Below are 15,304 nucleotides of genomic sequence, written 5' to 3'. Positions count from 1 at the left end.
ATATAATAATAACCCCAAAACTCTAATATAATAATAGCCCCAACACTCTAATATAATAACAGCCCCAACACTCTAATATAATAATAACCCCAGCACTCTAATATAATAACAGCCCCAACACTTTAATATAATAATAGCCCCAACACTTTAATATAATAACAGCCCCATCACTCTAATATAATAATAGCCCCAACACTCTAATATAATAATAGCCCCAACACTTTAATATAATAATAGCCCCAACACTCTAATATAATAATAGCCCCAACACTTTAATAGAATAATAGCCCCAACACTTTAATATAATAATAGCCCCAACACTCTAAATTAATAATAGCCCCAACACTTTAATATAATAATATCCCCAATACTTCAATATAATAACAGCCACAACATTTTAATATAATAATAGCCCCAACACTTTAATATAATAATAGCCCCAACACTCTAATATAATAACAGCCCCAACACTTTACTATAATAATAGCCCCAACACTTTAATATAATAATAGCACCAACACTCTAATATAATAACAGCCCCAACACTTTAATATAATAATAGCCCCAACACTCTAATATAATAATAGCCCCAACACTTTAATATAATAATAGCCCCAACACTTTAATATAATAACAGCCCCAACATTTTAATAGAATAATAGCCCCAACACTCTAATATAATAACAGCCCCAACACTTTAATATAATAATAGCCCCAACACTTTAATATAATAATAGCCCCAACACTCTAATATAATAACAGCCCCAACACTTTAATATAATAATAGCCCCAACACTTTAATATAATAATATCCCCAACATTCTAATATAATAATAGCCCCAACACTTTAATAGAATAATATCCCCAACATTCTAATATAATAATAGCCCCAACACTTTAATAGAATAATAGCCCCAACATTCTAATATAATAACAGCCCCAACACATTAATATAATAATAGCCCCAACTCTTTAATATAATAATAGCCCCAACACTCTAATATAATAATAACCCCAACACTCTAATATAATAATAGCCGCAACACTTTAATATAATAATAGCCCCAACACTCTAATATAATAATAGCCCCAACACTTTAATATAATAACAGCCACAACACTTTAATAGAATAATAGCCCCAACACTCTAATATAATAACAGCCCCAACACTTTAATATAATAATATCCCCAACACTCTAATATAATAATAGCCCCAACACTTTAATATAGTAATAGCCCCAACACTCTAATCTAATAATAGCCCCAACTCTTTAATAGAATAATAGCCCCAACACTCTAATATAATAACAGCCCCAACACTTTAATATAATAATAGCCCCAACACTCTAATATAATAACAGCCCCAACACTTTAATATAATAATAGCCCCAACACTCTAATATAATAACAGCCCCAACACTTTAATATAATAATAGCCCCAACACTTTAATATAATAATAGCCCCAACACTCTAATATAATAATAGCCCCAACACTTTAATATAATAATAGCCCCGACACTCTAATATAATAATAGCCCCAACACTTTAATAGAATAATAGCCCCAACATTCTAATATAATAACAGCCCCAACACATTAATATAATAATAGCCCCAACTCTTTAATATAATAATAGCCCCAACACTCTAATATAATAATAACCCCAACACTCTAATATAATAATAGCCGCAACACTTTAATATAATAATAGCCCCAACACTCTAATATAATAATAGCCCCAACACTTTAATATAATAACAGCCACAACACTTTAATAGAATAATAGCCCCAACACTCTAATATAATAACAGCCCCAACACTTTAATATAATAATATCCCCAACACTCTAATATAATAATAGCCCCAACACTTTAATATAGTAATAGCCCCAACACTCTAATCTAATAATAGCCCCAACTCTTTAATAGAATAATAGCCCCAACACTCTAATATAATAACAGCCCCAACACTTTAATATAATAATAGCCCCAACACTCTAATATAATAACAGCCCCAACACTTTAATATAATAATAGCCCCAACACTCTAATATAATAACAGCCCCAACACTTTAATATAATAATAGCCCCAACACTTTAATATAATAATAGCCCCAACACTCTAATATAATAATAGCCCCAACACTTTAATATAATAATAGCCCCGACACTCTAATATAATATTAGCCCCAACACTTTAATATAATAATAGCCCCAACACTCTAATATAATAATAGCCCCAACACTTTAATATAATAATAGCCCCAACACTCTAATATAATAATAACCCCAACACTCTAATATAATAATAACCCCAAAACTCTAATATAATAATAGCCCCAACACTCTAATATAATAACAGCCCCAACACTCTAATATAATAATAACCCCAGCACTCTAATATAATAACAGCCCCAACACTTTAATATAATAATAGCCCCAACACTTTAATATAATAACAGCCCCATCACTCTAATATAATAATAGCCCCAACACTCTAATATAATAATAGCCCCAACACTTTAATATAATAATAGCCCCAACACTCTAATATAATAATAGCCCCAACACTTTAATAGAATAATAGCCCCAACACTTTAATATAATAATAGCCCCAACACTCTAAATTAATAATAGCCCCAACACTTTAATATAATAATATCCCCAATACTTCAATATAATAACAGCCACAACATTTTAATATAATAATAGCCCCAACACTTTAATATAATAATAGCCCCAACACTCTAATATAATAACAGCCCCAACACTTTACTATAATAATAGCCCCAACACTTTAATATAATAATAGCACCAACACTCTAATATAATAACAGCCCCAACACTTTAATATAATAATAGCCCCAACACTCTAATATAATAATAGCCCCAACACTTTAATATAATAATAGCCCCAACACTTTAATATAATAACAGCCCCAACATTTTAATAGAATAATAGCCCCAACACTCTAATATAATAACAGCCCCAACACTTTAATATAATAATAGCCCCAACACTTTAATAGAATAATATCCCCAACATTCTAATATAATAATAGCCCCAACACTTTAATAGAATAATAGCCCCAACATTCTAATATAATAACAGCCCCAACACATTAATATAATAATAGCCCCAACTCTTTAATATAATAATAGCCCCAACACTCTAATATAATAATAACCCCAACACTCTAATATAATAATAGCCGCAACACTTTAATATAATAATAGCCCCAACACTCTAATATAATAATAGCCCCAACACTTTAATATAATAACAGCCACAACACTTTAATAGAATAATAGCCCCAACACTCTAATATAATAACAGCCCCAACACTTTAATATAATAATATCCCCAACACTCTAATATAATAATAGCCCCAACACTTTAATATAGTAATAGCCCCAACACTCTAATCTAATAATAGCCCCAACTCTTTAATAGAATAATAGCCCCAACACTCTAATATAATAACAGCCCCAACACTTTAATATAATAATAGCCCCAACACTCTAATATAATAACAGCCCCAACACTTTAATATAATAATAGCCCCAACACTCTAATATAATAACAGCCCCAACACTTTAATATAATAATAGCCCCAACACTTTAATATAATAATAGCCCCAACACTCTAATATAATAATAGCCCCAACACTTTAATATAATAATAGCCCCGACACTCTAATATAATATTAGCCCCAACACTTTAATATAATAATAGCCCCAACACTCTAATATAATAATAGCCCCAACACTTTAATAGAATAATAGCCCCAACACACTAATATAATAACAGCCCCAACACTTTAATATAATAATAGCCCCAACACTTTAATATAATAATAGCCCCAACACTCTAATATAATAACAGCCCCAACACTTTAATATAATAATAGCCCCAACACTTTAATATAATAATAGCCCCAACACTCTAATATAATAATAGCCCCAACACTTTAATATAATAACAGCCCCAACACTCTAATATAATAATAGCCCCAACACTTTAATATAATAATAGCCCCAACACTCTAATATAATAATAGCCCCAACACTTTAATATAATAATAGCCCCAAAACTTCAATATAATAACAGCCACAACACTTTAATATAATAATAGCCCCAACACTCTAATATAATAACAGCCCCAACACTTTAATATAATAATAGCCCCAACACTCTAATATAATAATAGCCCCAATACTTTAATATAATAATAGCCCCAACACTTTAATATAATAATAGCCCCAACACTCTAATATAATAATAGCCCCAACACTCTAATATAATAATAGCCCCAATACTTCAATATAATAACAGCCACAACATTTTAATATAATAATAGCCCCAACACTCTAATATAATAACAGCCCCAAAACTTTAATATAATAATAGCCCCAACACTCTAATATAATAATAGCCCCAACACTTTAATATAATAATAGCCCCAACACTCTAATATAATAATAGCCCCAACACTTTAATATAATAATAGCCCCAACACTCTAATATAATAATAGCCCCAACACTTTAAAATAATAATAACCCCAACACTTTAATATAATAACAGCCCCAACACTTTAATAGAATAATAGCCCCAACACTCTAATATAATAACAGCCCCAACACTTTAATATAATAACAGCCCCAACACTTTAATAGAATAATAGCCCCAACACTCTAATATAATAACAGCCCCAACACTTTAATATAATAATAGCCCCAACACTCTAATATAATAACAGCCCCAACACTCTAATATAATAACTGCCCCAACACTCTAATATAATAACAGCCCCAACTCTTTAATAGAATAATAGCCCCAACACTTTAATATAATAACAGCCCCAACACTTTAATATAATAATAGCCCCAACACTCTAATATAATAACAGCCCCAACACTCTAATATAATAACAGCCCCAACACTTTAATATAATAATAGCCCCAACACTCTAATATAATAACAGCCCCAACACTCTAATATAATAATAGCCCCAACACTCTAATATAATAATAGCCCCAACACTCTAATATAATAACTGCCCCAACACTTTAATATAATAATAGCCACAACACTTTAATATAATAATATCCCCAACATTCTAATATAATAACAGCCCCAACACTTTAATATAATAATAGCCCCAACACTCTAATATAATAACAGCCCCAACACTTTAATATAATAATAGCCCCAACACTTTAATATAATAACAGCCCCAACACTTTAATATAATAATAGCCACAACACTTTAATATAATAATAGCCCCAACACTCTAATATAATAATAACCCCAACACTCTAATATAATAATAGACCCAACACTTTAATATAATAATAGCCATAACACTTTAATATAATAACAGCCCCAACACTTTAATATAATAATAGCCCCAACACTCTAATATAATAATAACCCCAACACTCTAATATAATAATAACCCCAAAACTCTAATATAATAATAGCCCCAACACTCTAATATAATAACAGCCCCAACACTCTAATATAATAATAACCCCAACACTCTAATATAATAACAGCCCCAACACTTTAATATAATAATAGCCACAACACTTTAATATAATAACAGCCCCATCACTCTAATATAATAATAGCCCCAACACTCTAATATAATAATAGCCCCAACACTTTAATATAATAATAGCCCCAACACTCTAATATAATAATAGCCTCAACACTTTAATAGAATAATAGCCCCAACACTTTAATATAATAATAGCCCCAACACTCTAAATTAATAATAGCCCCAACACTTTAATATAATAATATCCCCAATACTTCAATATAATAACAGCCACAACATTTTAATATAATAATAGCCCCAACACTTTAATATAATAATAGCCCCAACACTCTAATATAATAACAGCCCCAACACTCTAATATAATAATAGCCCCAACACTTTAATATAATAATAGCACCAACACTCTAATATAATAACAGCCCCAACACTTTAATATAATAATAGCCCCAACACTCTAATATAATAATAGCCCCAACACTTTAATATAATAATAGCCCCAACACTTTAATATAATAACAGCCCCAACATTTTAATAGAATAATAGCCCCAACACTCTAATATAATAACAGCCCCAACACTTTAATATAATAATAGCCCCAACACTTTAATATAATAATAGCCCCAACACTCTAATATAATAATAGCACCAACACTCTAATATAATAACAGCCCCAACACTCTAATATAATAACTGCCCCAACACTCTAATATAATAACAGCCCCAACACTCTAATATAATAACTGCCCCAACACTCTAATATAATAACAGCCCCAACTCTTTAATAGAATAATAGCCCCAACACTTTAATATAATAACAGCCCCAACACTTTAATATAATAATAGCCCCAACACTCTAATATAATAACAGCCCCAACACTCTAATATAATAACTGCCCCAACACTCTAATATAATAACAGCCCCAACTCTTTAATAGAATAATAGCCCCAACACTTTAATATAATAACAGCCCCAACACTTTAATATAATAATAGCCCCAACACTCTAATATAATAACAGCCCCAACACTCTAATATAATAATAGCCCCAACACTTTAATATAATAATAGCCCCAACACTTTAATATAATAATAGCCCCAACACTCTAATATAATAATAGCCCCAACACTTTAATATAATAACAGCCCCAACACTCTAATATAATAATAGCCCCAACACTTTAATATAATAATAGCCCCAACACTCTAATATAATAATAGCCCCAACACTTTAATATAATAATAGCCCCAAAACTTCAATATAATAACAGCCACAACACTTTAATATAATAATAGCTCCAACACTCTAATATAATAACAGCCCCAACACTTTAATATAATAATAGCCCCAACACTCTAATATAATAATAGCCCCAATACTTTAATATAATAATAGCCCCAACACTTTAATATAATAATAGCCCCAACACTCTAATATAATAATAGCCCCAACACTTTAATATAATAATAGCCCCAATACTTCAATATAATAACAGCCACAACATTTTAATATAATAATAGCCCCAACACTCTAATATAATAACAGCCCCAAAACTTTAATATAATAATAGCCCCAACACTCTAATATAATAATAGCCCCAACACTTTAATATAATAATAGCCCCAACACTCTAATATAATAATAGCCCCAACACTTTAATATAATAATAGCCCCAACACTCTAATATAATAATAGCCCCAACACTTTAATATAATAATAGCCCCAACACTCTAATATAATAATAGCCCCAACACTTTAATATAATAATAGCCCCAATACTTCAATATAATAACAGCCACAACATTTTAATATAATAATAGCCCCAACACTCTAATATAATAACAGCCCCAAAACTTTAATATAATAATAGCACCAACACTCTAATATAATAACAGCCCCAACACTTTAATATAATAATAGCCCCAACACTCTAATATAATAATAGCCCCAACACTTTAATATAATAATAGCCCCAACACTTTAATATAATAACAGCCCCAACATTTTAATAGAATAATAGCCCCAACACTCTAATATAATAACAGCCCCAACACTTTAATATAATAATAGCCCCAACACTTTAATATAATAATAGCCCCAACACTCTAATATAATAATAGCACCAACACTCTAATATAATAACAGCCCCAACACTTTAATATAATAATAGCCCCAACACTTTAATATAATAATAGCCCCAACACTCTAATATAATAACAGCCCCAACACTCTAATATAATAATAACCCCAACACTTTAATATAATAACAGCCCCAACACTTTAATAGAATAATAGCCCCAACACTCTAATATAATAACAGCCCCAACACTTTAATATAATAATAGCCCCAACACTCTAATATAATAACAGCCCCAACACTCTAATATAATAACTGCCCCAACACTCTAATATAATAACAGCCCCAACTCTTTAATAGAATAATAGCCCCAACACTTTAATATAATAACAGCCCCAACACTTTAATATAATAATAGCCCCAACACTCTAATATAATAACAGCCCCAACACTCTAATATAATAATAGCCCCAACACTTTAATATAATAATAGCCCCAACACTCTAATATAATAACAGCCCCAACACTCTAATATAATAATAGCCCCAACACTCTAATATAATAATAGCCCCAACACTCTAATATAATAACTGCCCCAACACTTTAATATAATAATAGCCACAACACTTTAATATAATAATATCCCCAACATTCTAATATAATAATAGCCCCAACACTTTAATAGAATAATAGCCCCAACACTCTAATATAATAACAGCCCCAACACATTAATATAATAATAGCCCCAACACTTTAATATAATAATAGCCCCAACACTCTAATATAATAATAACCCCAACACTCTAATATAATAATAGCCGCAACACTTTAATATAATAATAGCCCCAACACTTTAATATAATAACAGCCCCAACACTTTAATATAATAATAGCCCCAACACTCTAATATAATAATAGCCCCAAAACTTTAATATAATAACAGCCACAACACTTTAATAGAATAATAGCCCCAACACTCTAATATAATAACAGCCCCAACACTTTAATATAATAATAGCCCCAACACTCTAATATAATAATAGCCCCAACACTTTAATATAATAATAGCCCCAACACTCTAGTCGAATAATAGCCCCAACTCTTTAATAGAATAATAGCCCCAACACTCTAATATAATAACAGCCCCAACACTTTAATATAATAATAGCCCCAACACCCTAATATAATAATAGCCCCAACACTTTAATATAATAACATCCCCAACATTTTAATATAATAATAGCCCCAACACTTTAATATAATAACAGCCCCAACACTTTAATATAATAATAGCCCCAACACTTTAATAGAATAATAGCCCCAACACTCTAATGTAATAATAGCCCCAACACTCTAATATAATAATAGCCCCAACACTTTAATATAATAACAGCCCCAACACTTTAATATAATAATAGCCCCAACACTTTAATATAATAATAGCCCCAACACTCTAATATAATAATAACCCCAACACTTTAATATAATAACAGCCCCAACACTTTAATATAATAATAGCCCCAACACTCTAATATAATAACAGCCCCAACACTTTAATATAATAATAGCCCCAACACTCTAATATAATAATAGCCCCAACACTTTAATAAAATAATAGCCCCAACACTTTAATATAATAATAGCCCCAACACTTTAATAGAATAATAGCCCCAACACTCTAATATAATAACAGCCCCAACACTTTAATATAATAATAGCCCCAACACTTTAATATAATAATAGCCCCAACACTCTAATATAATAATAACCCCAACACTCTAATATAATAATAGCCCCAACACTTTAATATAATAATAGCCACAACACTTTAATATAATAACAGCCCCAACACTTTAATATAATAATAGCCCCAACACTCTAATATAATAATAACCCCTACACTCTAATATAATAATAGCCGCAACACTTTAATATAATAATAGCCCCAACACTCTAATATAATAATAGCCCCAACACTTTAATATAATAACAGCCACAACACTTTAATAGAATAATAGCCCCAACACTCTAATATAATAACAGCCCCAACACTTTAATATAATAATATCCCCAACACTCTAATATAATAATAGCCCCAACACTCTAATATAATAATAGCCCCAACACTCTAATCTAATAATAGCCCCAACTCTTTAATAGAATAATAGCCCCAACACTCTAATATAATAACAGCCCCAACACTTTAATATAATAATAGCCCCAACACTCTAATATAATAACAGCCCCAACACTTTAATATAATAATAGCCCCAACACTCTAATATAATAACAGCCCCAACACTTTAATATAATAATAGCCCCAACACTTTAATATAATAATCGCCCCAACACTCTAATATAATAATAGCCCCAACACTTTAATATAATAATAGCCCCGACACTCTAATATAATAATATCCCCAACACTTTAATATAATAATAGCCCCAACACTCTAATATAATAATAGCACCAACACTTTAATAGAATAATAGCCCCAACACTCTAATATAATAACAGCCCCAACACTTTAATATAATAATAGCCCCAACACTTTAATATAATAATAGCCCCAACACTCTAATATAATAACAGCCCCAACACTTTAATATAATAATAGCCCCAACACTTTAATATAATAATAGCCCCAACACTCTAATATAATAATAGCCCCAACACTTTAATATAATAACAGCCCCAACACTCTAATATAATAATAGCCCCAACACTTTAATATAATAATAGCCCCAACACTCTAATATAATAATAGCCCCAACACTTTAATATAATAATAGCCCCAAAACTTCAATATAATAACAGCCACAACACTTTAATATAATAATAGCCCCAACACTCTAATATAATAACAGCCCCAACACTTTAATATAATAATAGCCCCAACACTCTAATATAATAATAGCCCCAATACTTTAATATAATAATAGCCCCAACACTTTAATATAATAATAGCCCCAACACTCTAATATAATAATAGCCCCAACACTTTAATATAATAATAGCCCCAATACTTCAATATAATAACAGCCACAACATTTTAATATAATAATAGCCCCAACACTCTAATATAATAACAGCCCGAAAACTTTAATATAATAATAGCCCCAACACTCTAATATAATAATAGCCCCAACACTTTAATATAATAATAGCCCCAACACTCTAATATAATAATAGCCCCAACACTTTAATATAATAATAGCCCCAACACTCTAATATAATAATAGCCCCAACACTTTAATATAATAATAGCCCCAACACTCTAATATAATAATAGCCCCAACACTTTAATATAATAATAGCCCCAATACTTCAATATAATAACAGCCACAACATTTTAATATAATAATAGCCCCAACACTCTAATATAATAACAGCCCCAAAACTTTAATATAATAATAGCCCCAACACTCTAATATAATAACAGCCCCAACACTTTAATATAATAATAGCCCCAACACTTTAATATAATAATAGCCCCAACACTCTAATATAATAATAGCCCCAACCCTTTAATATAATAATAGCCCCAACACTCTAATATAATAATAGCCCCAACACTTTAATATAATAATAGCCCCAAAACTCTAATATAATAATAGCCCCAACACTTTAATAGAATAATAGCCACAACACTCTAATATAATAACAGCCCCAACACTTTAATATAATAATAGCCCCAACACTTTAATATAATAATAGCCCCAACACTCTAATATAATAACAGCCCCAACACTTTAATATAATAATAGCCCCAACACTTTAATATAATAATAGCACCAACACTCTAATATAATAACAGCCCCAACACTTTAATATAATAATAGCCCCAACACTCTAATATAATAATAGCCCCAACACTTTAATATAATAATAGCCCCAACACTTTAATATAATAACAGCCCCAACATTTTAATAGAATAATTGCCCCAACACTCTAATGTAATAACAGCCCCAACACTTTAATATAATAATAGCCCCAACACTTTAATATAATAATAGCCCCAACACTCTAATATAATAATAGCACCAACACTCTAATATAATAACAGCCCCAACACTCTAATATAATAATAACCCCAACACTTTAATATAATAACAGCCCCAACACTTTAATATAATAATAGCCCCAACACTCTAATATAATAACAGCCCCAACACTCTAATATAATAATAGCCCCAACACTCTAATATAATAATAGCCCCAACACTCTAATATAATAACTGCCCCAACACTTTAATATAATAATAGCCACAACACTTTAATATAATAATATCCCCAACATTCTAATATAATAATAGCCCCAACACTTTAATAGAATAATAGCCCCAACACTCTAATATAATAACAGCCCCAACACATTAATATAATAATAGCCCCAACACTTTAATATAATAATAGCCCCAACACTCTAATATAATAATAACCCCAACATTCTAATATAATAATAGCCGCAACACTTTAATATAATAATAGCCCCAACACTTTAATATAATAACAGCCCCAACACTTTAATATAATAATAGCCCCAACACTCTAATATAATAATAGCCCCAAAACTTTAATATAATAACAGCCACAACACTTTAATAGAATAATAGCCCCAACACTCTAATATAATAACAGCCCCAACACTTTAATATAATAATAGCCCCAACACTCTAATATAATAATAGCCCCAACACTTTAATATAATAATAGCCCCAACACTCTAATCGAATAATAGCCCCAACTCTTTAATAGAATAATAGCCCCAACACTCTAATATAATAACAGCCCCAACACTTTAATATAATAATAGCCCCAACACCCTAATATAATAATAGCCCCAACACTTTAATATAATAACATCCCCAACACTTTAATATAATAATAGCCCCAACACTCTAATATAATAACAGCCCCAACACTTTAATATAATAATAGCCCCAACACTTTAATATAATAATAGCCCCAACACTCTAATATAATAATAGCCCCAACACTTTAATATAATAATAGCCCCAACACTCTAATATAATAATAGCCCCAACACTTTAATATAATAATAGCCCCAAAACTCTAATATAATAATAGCCCCAACACTTTAATAGAATAATAGCCACAACACTCTAATATAATAACAGCCCCAACACTTTAATATAATAATAGCCCCAACACTTTAATATAATAATAGCCCCAACACTCTAATATAATAACAGCCCCAACACTTTAATATAATAATAGCCCCAACACTTTAATATAATAATAGCACCAACACTCTAATATAATAACAGCCCCAACACTTTAATATAATAATAGCCCCAACACTCTAATATAATAATAGCCCCAACACTTTAATATAATAATAGCCCCAACACTTTAATATAATAACAGCCCCAACATTTTAATAGAATAATAGCCCCAACACTCTAATATAATAACAGCCCCAACACTTTAATATAATAATAGCCCCAACACTTTAATATAATAATAGCCCCAACACTCTAATATAATAATAGCACCAACACTCTAATATAATAACAGCCCCAACACTCTAATATAATAATAACCCCAACACTTTAATATAATAACAGCCCCAACACTTTAATAGAATAATAGCCCCAACACTCTAATATAATAACAGCCCCAACACTTTAATATAATAATAGCCCCAACACTCTAATATAATAACAGCCCCAACACTCTAATATAATAACTGCCCCAACACTCTAATATAATAACAGCCCCAACTCTTTAATAGAATAATAGCCCCAACACTTTAATATAATAACAGCCCCAACACTTTAATATAATAATAGCCCCAACACTCTAATATAATAACAGCCCCAACACTCTAATATAATAATAGCCCCAACACTTTAATATAATAATAGCCCCAACACTCTAATATAATAACAGCCCCAACACTCTAATATAATAATAGCCCCAACACTCTAATATAATAATAGCCCCAACACTCTAATATAATAACTGCCCCAACACTTTAATATAATAATAGCCACAACACTTTAATATAATAATATCCCCAACATTCTAATATAATAATAGCCCCAACACTTTAATAGAATAATAGCCCCAACACTCTAATATAATAACAGCCCCAACACATTAATATAATAATAGCCCCAACACTTTAATATAATAATAGCCCCAACACTCTAATATAATAATAACCCCAACACTCTAATATAATAATAGCCGCAACACTTTAATATAATAATAGCCCCAACACTTTAATATAATAACAGCCCCAACACTTTAATATAATAATAGCCCCAACACTCTAATATAATAATAGCCCCAAAACTTTAATATAATAACAGCCACAACACTTTAATAGAATAATAGCCCCAACACTCTAATATAATAACAGCCCCAACACTTTAATATAATAATAGCCCCAACACTCTAATATAATAATAGCCCCAATACTTTAATATAATAATAGCCCCAACACTTTAATATAATAATAGCCCCAACACTCTAATATAATAATAGCCCCAACACTTTAATATAATAATAGCCCCAATACTTCAATATAATAACAGCCACAACATTTTAATATAATAATAGCCCCAACACTCTAATATAATAACAGCCCGAAAACTTTAATATAATAATAGCCCCAACACTCTAATATAATAATAGCCCCAACACTTTAATATAATAATAGCCCCAACACTCTAATATAATAATAGCCCCAACACTTTAATATAATAATAGCCCCAACACTCTAATATAATAATAGCCCCAACACTTTAATATAATAATAGCCCCAACACTCTAATATAATAATAGCCCCAACACTTTAATATAATAATAGCCCCAATACTTCAATATAATAACAGCCACAACATTTTAATATAATAATAGCCCCAACACTCTAATATAATAACAGCCCCAAAACTTTAATATAATAATAGCCCCAACACTCTAATATAATAACAGCCCCAACACTTTAATATAATAATAGCCCCAACACTTTAATATAATAATAGCCCCAACACTCTAATATAATAATAGCCCCAACCCTTTAATATAATAATAGCCCCAACACTCTAATATAATAATAGCCCCAACACTTTAATATAATAATAGCCCCAAAACTCTAATATAATAATAGCCCCAACACTTTAATAGAATAATAGCCACAACACTCTAATATAATAACAGCCCCAACACTTTAATATAATAATAGCCCCAACACTTTAATATAATAATAGCCCCAACACTCTAATATAATAACAGCCCCAACACTTTAATATAATAATAGCCCCAACACTTTAATATAATAATAGCACCAACACTCTAATATAATAACAGCCCCAACACTTTAATATAATAATAGCCCCAACACTCTAATATAATAATAGCCCCAACACTTTAATATAATAATAGCCCCAACACTTTAATATAATAACAGCCCCAACATTTTAATAGAATAATTGCCCCAACACTCTAATGTAATAACAGCCCCAACACTTTAATATAATAATAGCCCCAACACTTTAATATAATAATAGCCCCAACACTCTAATATAATAATAGCACCAACACTCTAATATAATAACAGCCCCAACACTCTAATATAATAATAACCCCAACACTTTAATATAATAACAGCCCCAACACTTTAATAT

Source organism: Hemitrygon akajei, chromosome 17 (assembly GCF_048418815.1).
Source record: "Hemitrygon akajei chromosome 17, sHemAka1.3, whole genome shotgun sequence".
NCBI classification, from domain to species: domain Eukaryota; kingdom Metazoa; phylum Chordata; class Chondrichthyes; order Myliobatiformes; family Dasyatidae; genus Hemitrygon; species Hemitrygon akajei.
Note: the sequence above shows the minus strand (reverse complement) of the source record.